A 13,462-nucleotide genomic window follows, 5' to 3' on the forward strand; every position below is an offset into this window, starting at 1 on the left:
CTTGCTGACCAATAGCAGTATCTTTTGGCATATGAAATTCTACTTTGAGTTACTGATTCCTGTATGTCAAGTTCCTTTAAATTCCTTGATCTGTTTTCTGTTGGTGCATTGTGTATGGACATAAACAGCAAAGAAAATATACCTGAAATGAATTACTCCTTAAGCTTGAGGCTGGTGGTAGTGGGGATGAGATGAGATGCATGATGTCTTAGAGTTGCCTCTGTGGCCTACAGCCTAATTATGCAAGTATCAGTGGATCTTCAAGGGTATGACCAGACAAAATATACCAGAATAAAGTTTACACCTTGGAGACTTTTCACCTTCAAAACTTTTTGTAAATTCTGTGTTCCCACTCATTAACTTCTGAAAAGAACTGAAGATCATAACCTACTTGTTTAGAGACTCTATGGAAGCTAGAGAACAGGTTAATAGCACAATATGGCAATAGTAGCTTGTTCTTAGAATGTAACATAAAATGACCATGTGTGGAAGATGAGAGCAGGTTAAAGGTTTGCAGATGTTTGGTGGGATTTGGGCGGGTGAAGTAGCCACATGCATGACATTAAGAGATATGTACCCCAGGGTGGGTAATGGTGACTCAGTGGCAGAGTTCTCGCCTGCCATGCTGGACACCCTTGTTTGATTCCTGGTGCCTGCCCATGCCAAAAAAGAATGTGTGCCCCAAAGTAGCAGCCAGTGATGTTGGAGCTAGATAATTCTGGGGAAGGATTGGTGAATGTTGTGGGATGGTAAGGACAGGATGTTGTTTCTTGTCAGAACAATTTTTATGAAGTATACTCTAAGCATGGATAATTTGGTAACAATTTAAAATGAAAATCATACAAAATGTTATCATAAAGAGTAGGCTGCTTGATTAATGATACTGCCTTGTATCTATAACATTAATATGGGACACTTACTCTCATTCCTTGCAAAACAATGCTTACATAAATGTAAAGAGGAAAGATACCCTATTCATAAAACTCTTACCTTGATTTCAAAGCTCTGTAAGAAATAAACAGCCATGACTATAAACAATTAAAAAATATTTTCTTAATATTTACTTTTGATTCTTTTCAGTTATATTTTCTTGTTTTGCCTGATTGATATTTTCTTTTTTTCCTTTTGCATGGGCAGGCACTAGGAACAGAACCTAGGTTTCTGGCTTGGCAGGTGAGAACTGTGCCTGCTGAGCCACCATGGCCCATACAATTTGTGTGTGTGTGTGTGTGTGTGTGTGTGTGTGGAGGCATGGTCGAGAAATGGAACCCAGGTCTGTGGCATAACAGGCAAGAATTCTGCCACTGATCCAACATGAGAACACCCCCCTTTTTTGTTTTTGTATATCAGAAAATACATTATTATTTCATAATTTTGATCCAAAGTTCTGCTTTCTCTGTCAAATTCTGTCCCACCACTGTCCCTCCTTGAAGTAGTCACACCTATTCAGTCCTGTCATTCTTTGGCCCCTGAGCTCATTTGCTGTGTCCCTGTGGTATTACTTACACTGTAAATGTTCTGGGAGAATAGGGAGTCCATACCCTGACCTGCTTCACGAAATGGTGAGCTCCTGAAAGTGGAAGGGAGTTGTGTTTGTGTTCTGCAGCATGCCAAGTCTCCATGAGAATATAACATGCCTATACCCTGTGGTCACTCATATGTTTTATGTAGCAGGTATCCATGCCTGGGCTTCAATTTTCAGACCCGAGTCAGTGGCATTGAGATTACATTGGAATCCACTGTTCCTGTGGATTTGGTGAAGGGAGAGTGTACCATGTGCTGGGAACACCAATCCTGATTTCCTTTCCCTGATTCCTCAACCAGCAGTGCTTTACTGTTACTCTAACTGGTTCTTTTGACACTTCCATCAGAGTCCTGAGTCTTTGCCACTGATTGCTGATGTTAGGGTAAGGGCAGGCCAATGACATTCAAAAGACAGTGGCTGAGATCCTGGGGCTTATTCTTGCAAAGTTTATGTAGTAGCAAAGAAGCTTAGACTACCCATAGGCATGCCTAAAAATTACACCTGGAGGACCGCTTATTGCTCAGATTTGGCTTCATTCTCTCTAAGCCCAACTCTGCAGGTGACATTATTGCCCTATCCTCTATATGGGACATGACATCCAGGGGCAAAAGTCTCCCTAGTGACATGGGAGATGACTCCCAGAGATGAATCCAACCCTGGTATCATGTGATCAGCACTTCCATCCCAACCAAAAGGGGGAAAAGAAGTATAACTAATAAAGTATCAGTGACTGAGAGCATTCAGAGAGAGTCAGGAGGCCACTGTGGAGGTTGTTCTTATACAAGCTTCAGCTAAACTTTTCTACCAATTATAATCTGCCAACCCCCAACCAGGACCTTTCCAGCCAGTCCTAAAGAACACTTAGGGCAATATATATGGTTTCACAAGGGTTCCAGGCACTAGTAACTTTCCAGAAAACCAACATCCTCCAGATGGGTTCCTGGTCCAGATAAGTTCTGAAACCTAGAGCGCGCAGTCTCCCCAGAACATCAGATAGTTCCATCTCCCTAGCCCATGTTAGTAGAGACCCTTAGAATATGAAAAAATTAGAATGGCTATAGCCCAAACACCCCTAAAGAGAGGCATGGAAAGATCAATGGTGATGGTGGAGTTATACGGTGGAGATAGGATTTAGCAAATGAGTATGCATGCTGAATCATTAAATTGATATCCTTTAGTCGCAAATATCTTAGAGCAGCTAGAAGTAAAAACTTAAAATTGTGGAATTGTAACTCCTGTCAAACTCTGAAATATGTTCCACAACTAATTGTGGTGATGTGCTTTGAAATTTATTGCTTTTTTGTAATATACACTATTTTTCACAAAAAATAGAAGGAAAAACTTGATTGTGATGATAAAAAAAAATCTAAACCTTCTAGCCCCCTAAATTTGGTGCAGCTAGAAGGAAAATAATCTGAGAGGATCATATGGTAACCCCCATCTTAAGTGAGTGGAGACATGACTCTTTGGAAACCATCTAATTAAAAGTTACCATGCAGAATTCAGTGGTTACTTCTCCATGCAAACAATAAAAAGATAACTCCCAGCAAGATATATGCATTTTTTCTCTTTGTACTACATATCTTTTTTCCTTGTTTGTTAATTTTTAAATTTTAAAAATATATAACAAACACAAACATTCTTAACTTATGATCATTTTGTTCTACATACATAATCAGTAATTCACAATATCATCACCTAGTTGAATATTTGTCACGATCACCTCTTAGAACATTTACATCAATTTAGAAAAAGAAATAAAAAGACAACAGAAAAAAGTTCATACATACCATACCCCTTTCCCCTACCCTTCATTGATCACTAGCATTTCAATCTACTGAATTTATTTTAACATTTGTTCCCTCTATTATTTGTTTTTATTCCATATGTTTTACTCATCTGATGATAAGTTAGATAACAGGAGCATTTGATGCACGGTTTTTACAATCACATAATCACATTGTGAAATCTATATCATTATACAATCTTCTTCAAGAAACATGGCTACTGGAACACAGCTCTACATTTTCAGGCAGTTGTCTCCAGCCTCTCCATTACATCTTGACTAACAAGGTGATATCTATTGAATGCATAAGAATAACCTCCGGGATAACCTCTCGACTCTGTTTGGAATCTCTCAGCCATTAAGAATTTATTTCATCTCATTTCACTGTTTCCCCTTCTGGTGGAGAAGGTTTCCTCAATCCCTTGATGCTGAGTCTTGGCTCATTCTAGGATTTCTGTTCCATGTTTCCAGGAAGGTCCACACCCCTGGGAGCCATGTCCCATGTAGACAGAGGAGGGCAGTTAGTTTGTTTGTTGTGTTGGCTGCAGAGAGAGGCTACATCTGAGCAACAAAAGAGGTTCTTTTGGGGGTGACTCTTAGGCCTAATTTTAAGTAGGCTTGACCTATGGTTTGTGGGATTAAGTTTCATATGCACAAATCCAAAGATTGGGGGATCAGCCTATTGCTTTGGTTGTCTGCACTGCTTGTGAGAATATCAAGAATTCAACTTGGAAAAGTTAAATTTTCCCCCTTTTCACCATTCCCCAAAGGGGACTTTGCAAATACTTTTTATTCAATGTTCAAATCACTCTGGGATTTATCAAGGCATCACTCTGGACAAACCAACAAAATCTCATGCCCTACTCAAGCTTCCATGTACTTACCAAGCAATATTGAACGAGGATTAAAGGATATAGCTTTTCTGGGGTACATAATAGATTCAAACTTATGCAGTAACCTAAATGATTTGACAAAGTACAGAAAGAGCTTCTTCATATTTTCCATTTTCATACAGTGTTAATTTTTGGATTTCATACCATTTAAAAATAAAATTAGCCAAATATTTAAGCAATATGTACATTTATATTTTTGGTGGTGGTTTGTGTTTTAAAGGAAACAGTTTCTTTTTATTTGCTTCAGTTTCTGGTGGTGATGCTTACAGGAACTAGCTAATAACAAATACAAACAGAAGCACATTCAAAATAATGTTTACATTGGTAGCAAATGGTAATTGTTTGCAGACTAATGAAGGTCAGAAAAAGCCCATTAAGGTAAATGAGCAATACCAAGTACTCAAGTTTATATAACATTTCAAAAAATGTTTATTTTTAAAAGCTAAGTGTCTGTATCCAGTGAAGGCAATGCAGTACCTAGTTTATGGTCATTTAGAAGCAGACAATTACCTGTAGAAAAAAAGCTGTATTTTAAATGTATCTAAATTAATTTTCAGCCAATAGCCTAATAATATTATCCCCTTAATACAGTGATTCCTTTCTATAAGGCAGTTCCTGAAACTGTTATGTTATGAAGTTTAGTTATGAGGGAGATGAAAGAAGAACCGTTTCCATTTTGAACTAAGTTAAATAGACAATGACTTTTTGCTTCTGTCTAAATGTGCTATTAATTGTGGCAAAACTACTTCTTTAAAATCATACCATTTCTGATTTCTTTATTATCTGTAACCTTTGGAACTAATCACACGAAAGTACAAAATTAGCACATGTGTTGAAATTTGTACATAAAGCACAAATTATCTTTAATTTGAAACTCTCATTTATTAATATACAAATCAATATTTTAAGAAAGGCAGCTCCAAAGATCATCTTATACCATTCTTGAAAAAGGAAGCAATTCCTTTTGACATTATACCCACCCATACCCCCACACCCCAATCTCAAATCTCAATATTTTATTGTCTTGGCCACGAGATTTCCAAGGTGGGATCTGAAATTTCGCTTCCATAGCTACTGGTTGTCTGACACCAACGCCTTCCTCTGTTGAAAGGGTTTCATCCCACCGATGTTGGTGTCTCCCTTCCAGTGTTCTTTGTCTGCATCTCTGCTCCTGGGGACATTTCTTCTGGCTCATTGCCTTCGTCTTCATTAAAATGCTGCTACCTAAAGTGGGGTTTGGAGCAAGAGTTAAAACAATTTCTTTAGGAGTTTATCCAAGATGAACTGATACAGTTTGTGCTTTCTTTATCATCTGACTACTTGTGGCAAATCCGAACTTGGGAATTTTTGTTGGCCTTGTTGGGAGGTTTTCAGCTTTTTAATCAGCTGATTGCTTCTCTCTCCTGCAATTGGAACTTTCCCCTCCCTTATTGGGAGAGACACTCTTAGCTTTCACAGGTTTCTCCTGCTTCTTCTTCAGGTCTTCCAGTGGTTCCAGCTCACTGAAACTTCTCTGGCTTCTCCTCTCCTATCTTCCAGTCCACCATTTCCCTGCCAACTGGACACAATTTTGCATCATTTTTCACATCAATTTGTAATTATGCAAACATAATATGAACATGTTCTCCTCTTTACACTGTCGCTATTCTTGGTCTCTTCCACATTAGAATGTATGACCAGAGATACATCTATGGCAAAGAGAGGTATTTCATGATAAAGGATTCAGTACATCAGGAAAACATGACCATTGTAATATGGACACACTTCACAATTAAGCCTGCACATACATGAAGTAAAAATTGATGCTTATTTCTGTGATAACCAGGTCAACAAGTAGGGTGCATGGTTACTGTCTGCTTATCTCCTCCAGCTCAGTTCCTCCCACTTTATGTATCTGAGGTGACAGCTTTAAACATGACTGTTTGAATCATATGTTTACTATTTGGTTCACCCAGAGCATGCTCTTTTATAAACTTATTTGACAAAAATTTCATTTATATATTGAGGAATAAAGTAATATCTCAGTATCTTGTCCTGGATACAGTGACTTCTAGTACTAAGGTAATTCTGAGAGAATGGTGGGGCTGAGCCTGGAGAGTTGGCTTATGACCAGTGCACAAGATTAATGGTATAGAATAGTGAGGAATTTGAGCTTTATTGTGCTGACCATATTTACCATCGAAATATTTTAGGTAAAGGAGTTATATTGTCTCATATGCATTTTATAAATATGACAGCAGCAGTGTGGAGGATGCATTGAGGGACAGCCAGACAAGTAGTGGAGGATCTAGAATGAAGTTTTTGGCAATGGTCTTGTGATGAATTCATGGAGTAAATGTATGAAATATATGAAAAGAAGAATGGGGAGGTGGGGAGAAATTAAGAAAACTTATTTAGTAAATAAAATGGAGCTATCTTCCTGAGTAGTTGCATTGAAGAATGACAGAGTGAGAAGTATCATGGAGACCTTCCAGCTTCTGACTGAGAATTGATTAGGTGGTGGTGGCATTTATCTTAACAAAGTAGGGGGACTGAAACATTGGGGGAAGTTCTTTAGTTTAAGGACCCCATGAGAACCCAATTGCGAATACAGATGTGGGTCTCAGGCGAGTGTTCTGGAATTGATGTGCAGAGTTGGTGGTCACTGGCATATTGATTGAAGTGAAGTTATAGGTTTTCTTGTCATCATTTAGAAAGAGTATGTATAGTGAGAGTAAAGTGGGAAGGAGATGGAACAACATGTTAGGGATAAAAAGAAAGAGGACACTGATAAGAAAGAAGCAGAGAGGTAGAAAAACCAAGAGGAAGATACAGGGAAGACAAATTTCCTGCTAAGTCAAGAAAAAAATGAAGAATTATAAAGGAAAGAGGACGTTGCATTTGCGAACTTTGACATAATTGCTAACCTTAGGAGGGCACTTTCAGTGGGAAGGGTGGCTGGTGTGTGGCAAGATTATTGTGAGTTAAATTAAAGATCAGAGAGTCTGGACACGAAAGTACATGACTCTTCTAAGAAGCCTAACTCTGAAAGAGGAGCAAGAGAGCAGTACTTAGTTGGTGAGAACCATGAAAGAATCTATTCTCTTTGTGTTTTTGGATGAGACTTAAAGAGAGGTTATAGCATGAAAGAGAAACATGATATCAGAGATGATTGAGAGTGTTTTTAGGAGGCAGAATGTGAAGTGACACAGTCAAGGTCAACTGCATAGGCCTAACAATATTTTCTTACTTTAGTCTCTTGTCCATCATTCAGCAAATTTCCCTAAGACATGATATTTGGATAGATTCGGTAACTTGGATAGAGACATCTTCTTACCAGTTTGTTCATTTCCTATCATAATAGGTTAGACATAAGTAGTGTTCAGTTGTCCAAAAAAGCAAGCCTTGCTCATCCTGCTGCTTCTACATGCTAAAACCTTACCACAATCTCATTCCCCAAGGTCTTTCCATGAAGAGTTTCTGTGAATCAAACTCATATTTATTGTCGTTCTACTGTGATAGTTTGGAATGATGTATACACCCTTGAAAAGCCATGTTTTTGTCAAAATCCCATTTTGTAAAGGCAGAATAATCCCTATTCAATACTGTATGTAATTATGTCATCTCCCTGAAGATGTAACCAAAGCAAGAGTGGTTGTTAAACTGGATTAGGGGAGATGTGTCTCCACCCATTTGGGTGGGTCTTGATTGGTTTACTGGAGTCTTATAAGAGAGGAAACATTTTGGAGAATGGGAGATTCAGAAAGAGCAGAGAATGTTGCAACACCATGAAACAGAGAGTCCATCAGCCAGTGCTGTGGATATGAAGAAAGAAAATGCCTCCTGGGGAGCTTCATGAAATAGGAAGCCAGGAGAGAAAATGAGCAGATGATGCTGTGCCCTTACAGTCAAGGGAGAAACCATGCCTGTGTTCACTATGTGCCTTCTCAGATGAAAGAGAAACCCTGAACTTCATCAGACTTCTTGAACCAAGGTATCTTTCCCTGGATGTCTTTGATTGGGCATTTCTATCGACTGGTTTTAGTTGGGGCATTTTCTTGGCCTTAGAATTGTAAAGGAGTAACTTATTAAATCCCCCTTTTTTAAAGCCATTCCATTTCTGGTATTTTGCATTCCAGCATCTAGCAATTTAGTATATCTACCAAGACCCCATGTGTCCTATGCCTAACTCTCCAATTGCATACCCATATATTCTGCTCTACTCTACCTTCTATTCCTGGTACTGGTGAAGTTTTTTGCCTTTCTAAACATTTGCCCATTTGTTAATGTTTTATCATTAACACTTTGTATGGGCAACTCCTCATTCTTCATCTCTGATCCTGAATGTCACATCGTTTCACCTAAAATAGATACTGGTAAACACCCCACCCTCTATTAGTGATATAATGCTCTTTTTAAATCTTTCAAATACCTGAGTGGAGCAAGACAATCATTTCTTGCTTGAAACCAGGCCTGTGGGTGATAAATACCATAGAGGTGGCTGTGATTTACAAAAATGTCAAGAAATCTTAAGTGCACAACATTCCAGATTGTGAATTGAGGAAGAGAAAAGCAAACAAGATTTATTTCCATGCTCTTTCGGTGATAGTTGTGCTGGTTTGAAACTGTTATGTACCCAGAAAGGCCATGTTCTTTTCATTCAATCCTGTGGTTACAGACCTATTGTGGGTGAGAACTTTTGATTAGGTGTTTCCATGGAGATGTGACCCACTGAATTCAAAGTGGTCTTAATCCTTTCCTAGCGTCCTTTTTGAAAGGACTTTGAAATCAGAGCTGAAACAGGCAGCAGAGATATAAAATCAGTGATGGACACAGGGATAGAAATACCCCAGGGATGCTAAGAGTATATCCACAGGAAACAGAGAGCTCAGAGAGGTGTCCCCAGAGGAGAAGGAAGGGACCCACAGATGCTCAGAGAGAAAGCCAGTGGAATCAGAAGCTGGAAGCAATACAACCAGGAGCAGAAGCCCAGCAAACACATTAACACATGTTTTTCCACATGACAGGGGTATTCCAAGCAACATCAACCTTTCTTGAATGAAAGTATCCTCTTCTTGATGCCTTCATTTGGACATTTTCATAGCCTTAGAACAGTAAATTTGTAATGAAAAAAAAGACCTTCTTAAAGACCAATCCATTTCTGGTATATTGAATTCTGGCAGCTTTAGCAACTGGAATAATATTGTTGAGCAGGGCCAAGACCTCATATCCACATAAGGCCTGTAATTCAGATATTGACATTTTCTCAAAGTGAGGCCATGCATTCTTTAGTTTTGCTTGTTAATAGGTCACTTAATGAGTTTAAAATGTGCCATAATATCATCCTTCCGTTGAACGTTCTCATTTGTTGGTTTGTTTTATATGTAGGGTTTGGGCAAAGCCACACTGTATGGGATGGATCCTAGGGTAAGACTTTCCAAAGAAGGAGAAGCTTGGAAACAAGGGTTGTCTTGTAAGGGATGTGCCTTATAGGGAGCTCAAGGCTGGAAAGCTGACCATGGTCAAATACAACTGTGTCAATCTGTGTGTACTATGGCATTTCTGGGATATCTGGGCAGCACACATTATATATACCATGGACCTCATTCATTTAAGCAACCACAGGGTACATCTATATGGACACACCTCCCACACACAAACTGTTAGTGTTTACTCTTTTGAAGTTGGTATTTTGGGGGAAGGAGAAACACTCCTGTGCAGCAGAGGAAATACCAGAAGAAGAGTCACAGCAAGGAACCCACAGACTTGAGAGGTAGATTGCCTCTTTCTTCAATTCCCCTGGTGTGGAATTTGAGAGGATATTTGACTTCTGGATTTAGCCCTCCCTGAGCTCTGGAAGCCCAGCAAGAACAGTCTCATGGCCAGGCCACTTTACCCCAAGCTAAAGGCCGTCCAACCTAACTTTCATTTCTCACATCCATGACCCTCACTGTGTGATGCTGAGCTTTCAGGGTTGACTACAAGTCTCTTTAAAATCTCTGGATGTATCATGGATCCAGTCAGTGTGAAGAGGTGGAAAACTTTTTCTTCTTTTGCATCCTATGTTTCTAGCCATTCCAACACCTACATCTGAGATTCCTGGATTTGAACAAGGGGTAGCTGATGACATGTATGTTAGGCAGGATGGATGCCTGCGCTGCCTCTGACCCACCTACCCAAGACAGCAGAAGTCTGGGATATAAGGGCTTTCAGGACAACCTGCCCTGCTCCAGGCATGGAAAAGGCCCCAACTTTACCATGGAGTGAATGAATTCCTAGGCAGATTAAAAACAATCTTAAATATTGGGGTATTCTTTGCAAAACAGATACTTGTAGGAGTAAACTTTGTAAAGAAGGAATGCTAATACTTGAATTTAAGGTCTTTCATGTTCAACAATGATTAGTGGTTTTGGGTGGGCCTATTTTTGAATACATATCACCTGATAAGGCATCTACTAGCCAGGATGGGTTTCCTAACTGCTACTGCCCTGATCTGGGCGTGTGATGCCCTCTGCAAAGCTTAGATTCCTTCATTGTGAAAGTCTGCATCAAAAATGCTTGATTTTATTGTGGGCTTGTGCTTTGTTTTGTTTTTTTTTTGGGGGTGCATGATCCAGGAATTGAACCCAGGTCTCTCACATGGCAGGTGAGCATTCTACCACTGAACAACCCATGCACCCTTGTGTTTAGCTTTGAATTAATCAGAGTCAAAATAATTTAAACTCTGGGCAGGCAATGGTGGCTCAGTGACAGAGTTCTTGCCTGCCATTCTGGAAACCTGGGTTCATTTCCCAGTGCTGCTCATGCAAATAATAATAATAATATATATTGTTATTATTATTATTATTATTATTATTATGTAAACTCCCTTGCAGGTAAGTCATCATCTGTCTTGTCTACAGATGTAATCCCACTGCTTAGAATGCTGCCTGGCATGTAGGGAGCCCTCAAGATACAGTGGTTGAAAGTACAAAGCATTTTAAAGGTAAATTTAGAAAATTCAGTTTGAGTAATTGTTTCTAAGGGCTTTGCTTTTGTTTTCCAAAAAAAGAAAAAAACCATGACACTAAGACTACCATAAATAAGACAAATACTAAACATATTTTAAAACACAGTAGTGAGACAGTATCTAATTTCAGAAAGTTCAATGAATTGGAAATTTACAGAACTATACCAATCAAATACATATTTGTAAAATACCATCCTAAAAATTATAGCAATGGCAGTTTACTAAAAACATTTATTGCAGCATCAATTAAATAGTCAATTAATTAAATCAATTAATTTATCAGTTAAACTAAAGTGAGAACAATCTAAATTAATTTTAAAGAGCAAAAGTCTATGTCAGTATCTTCCTGTAGGTGTCGATGATCATGTTTTAGAGGCGATAAAAGATATTATACATTTAAGTCTTTGAAGGATGCAGCTGAAGCATCAGCTGCAAAATGGCCACCTGGGAATAAATGGATATTCAACTCTATCTTTGCCAATTTTACCCTGTTGTGATCATTTAGCTTTCTTAGTTCACTAAACTTTGTCTCAGAGGCTAGTGTTTCCAGCTCCTTTTCGTGAGCTTTCTTCTCATAATATTTAATCTGGTCATAGTAGAAGGTAGTGATTCCTCCCAATTCATTGTCCACACCCTGAGCTGTATTCTTGCAGAGGTTGTGCTTCTGATATGTGAGATTCAAATTTCTACACACATCAGAGTTTCCTTCCCATTTCTGACTGTAAGATTCTTTCTCATTTGAATTTTTCTCAAGTTACACTAAATGATTTTGATAGATCCCAAGGTATATTTGAAATTTCATCTGAAGTCTCTCAATTTCATATTCCAGCTTTGAATTTGCAGTGGCAATTATGCTCATTCATCATTGCCACTGCAAAAGATATAAGGCCTTTCATTCACCTTATAATCTCTTCACTCATGTGCTTTTGTTCATGTAGCTTCTTAAATGTTTCTTGTTTTTCTCTTTCCAGCCTTTTAGAGGAAAGATTTAAAATCACAATATCAATGAATTTTATCACATCAACTACCAGTTGATAACATAGGAGATCTGTAATTTCTGATTTACCATTGTAGTTTAATTCCAAGTTGCCATCATTCATGTAAGCCTCTCTAAATTGATCAGGTAAGTTTATGATCTTCAGCACAGTTTTATGCAGAAATTGTTTCTGGCATTCTTAACCCTGTGCAGCTTGTTTCAATCTTGCATTGGTGTGTTCAAGCAGTTCATTCATTATTTCAATTAGTGTATGCTTTGCTGTCATTTTGCTATTTCTTGAGCATTCACTTTTAAATTTTCCTGAAGATGAGTGTTTTTAATGACAACCTCTGTTGCTTCCTCTTGAAGTTGGTCTCCAATCATCTGAGATGCTGTTAAGGTATTTCTTGTAAGGGTCATGTGAGGGATGGGCCACAGTGGCTCAGCAGGCAGAGTTCTTGCCTGTCATACCTGAGACCCAGGTTCAATTCCTGGTGCCTGCCCATGCCAAAAAAAGTCATGTGAGACTGAAGGAAGTCACCTACCTTGTAGTGTAAATGAGATGGTGCTTTTTTCTTTTTTCCTTTTGCATAAGCAGGCACTGGGAATTGAACTTGGGTTTTGGCATGACAGGCAGAAATTCTGCCACTGAGCCACCATCATACCTCTCAATGAGATGGTTCTTGAAGCTAAGGCATCATCATTCCATGAGATGAAAGTTTTTAAGGGTCTCACTTTGATATTCTTTTTTCCAGGTCTCCTGTATTATTGAGGAAAGAGTTGATCAGTTTTTAATTGAGTGCTGCCAAACACAGAGTCATTAATGCTACTAGACTGGCTTCCACCACAGGGGATGCAAGGGCTTTGTATTTTGGTGTCAGCAATCCAATCTTCTCATAGTCCTTTTTATATTCAACATAGGTGGAAATAGTTTTGGTGAATTCATTTTGCCTCCCTACAGTATTTTGACAATTTACTGGAAGAATCATTATAGCAATACATACAAGTATTTCCCAAGGAAACCCTAAGACACCTGAGAATTGTCTCCTGCTTTTAGATATCAACAGCAAAAACACCAAAAGCCTTCTCAAGGATAACCTGGAGAGAAAGTTTGGTGACCATCAGCAGACCCTCCATGACTTCTGAACTCGCCACAAATCCACCTCTGAGTGCCAGTATCCTATTAACCATAACTGACTCTCCAGAATTCTGTGGAGGACACTTTCTCCATGCAAATGCCTAGCAACCAGGATGCACTGTCAGTTGGGCAGGGGGAGGGAGAGATCAGCAAGAT

General features: G+C 38.8%; 1 pseudogene; it reads right to left on the bottom strand.

Annotated features, from left to right (window-relative positions):
• Positions 1-5,212: 5,212 nt before the first annotated feature.
• Positions 5,213-5,751, bottom strand: LOC143672476 (PEST proteolytic signal-containing nuclear protein-like; annotated as a pseudogene).
• Between the last annotated feature and the right edge of the window lie 7,711 nt (positions 5,752-13,462).

Source organism: Tamandua tetradactyla, chromosome Y (assembly GCF_023851605.1).
Source record: "Tamandua tetradactyla isolate mTamTet1 chromosome Y, mTamTet1.pri, whole genome shotgun sequence".
Lineage (NCBI taxonomy): Eukaryota > Metazoa > Chordata > Mammalia > Pilosa > Myrmecophagidae > Tamandua > Tamandua tetradactyla.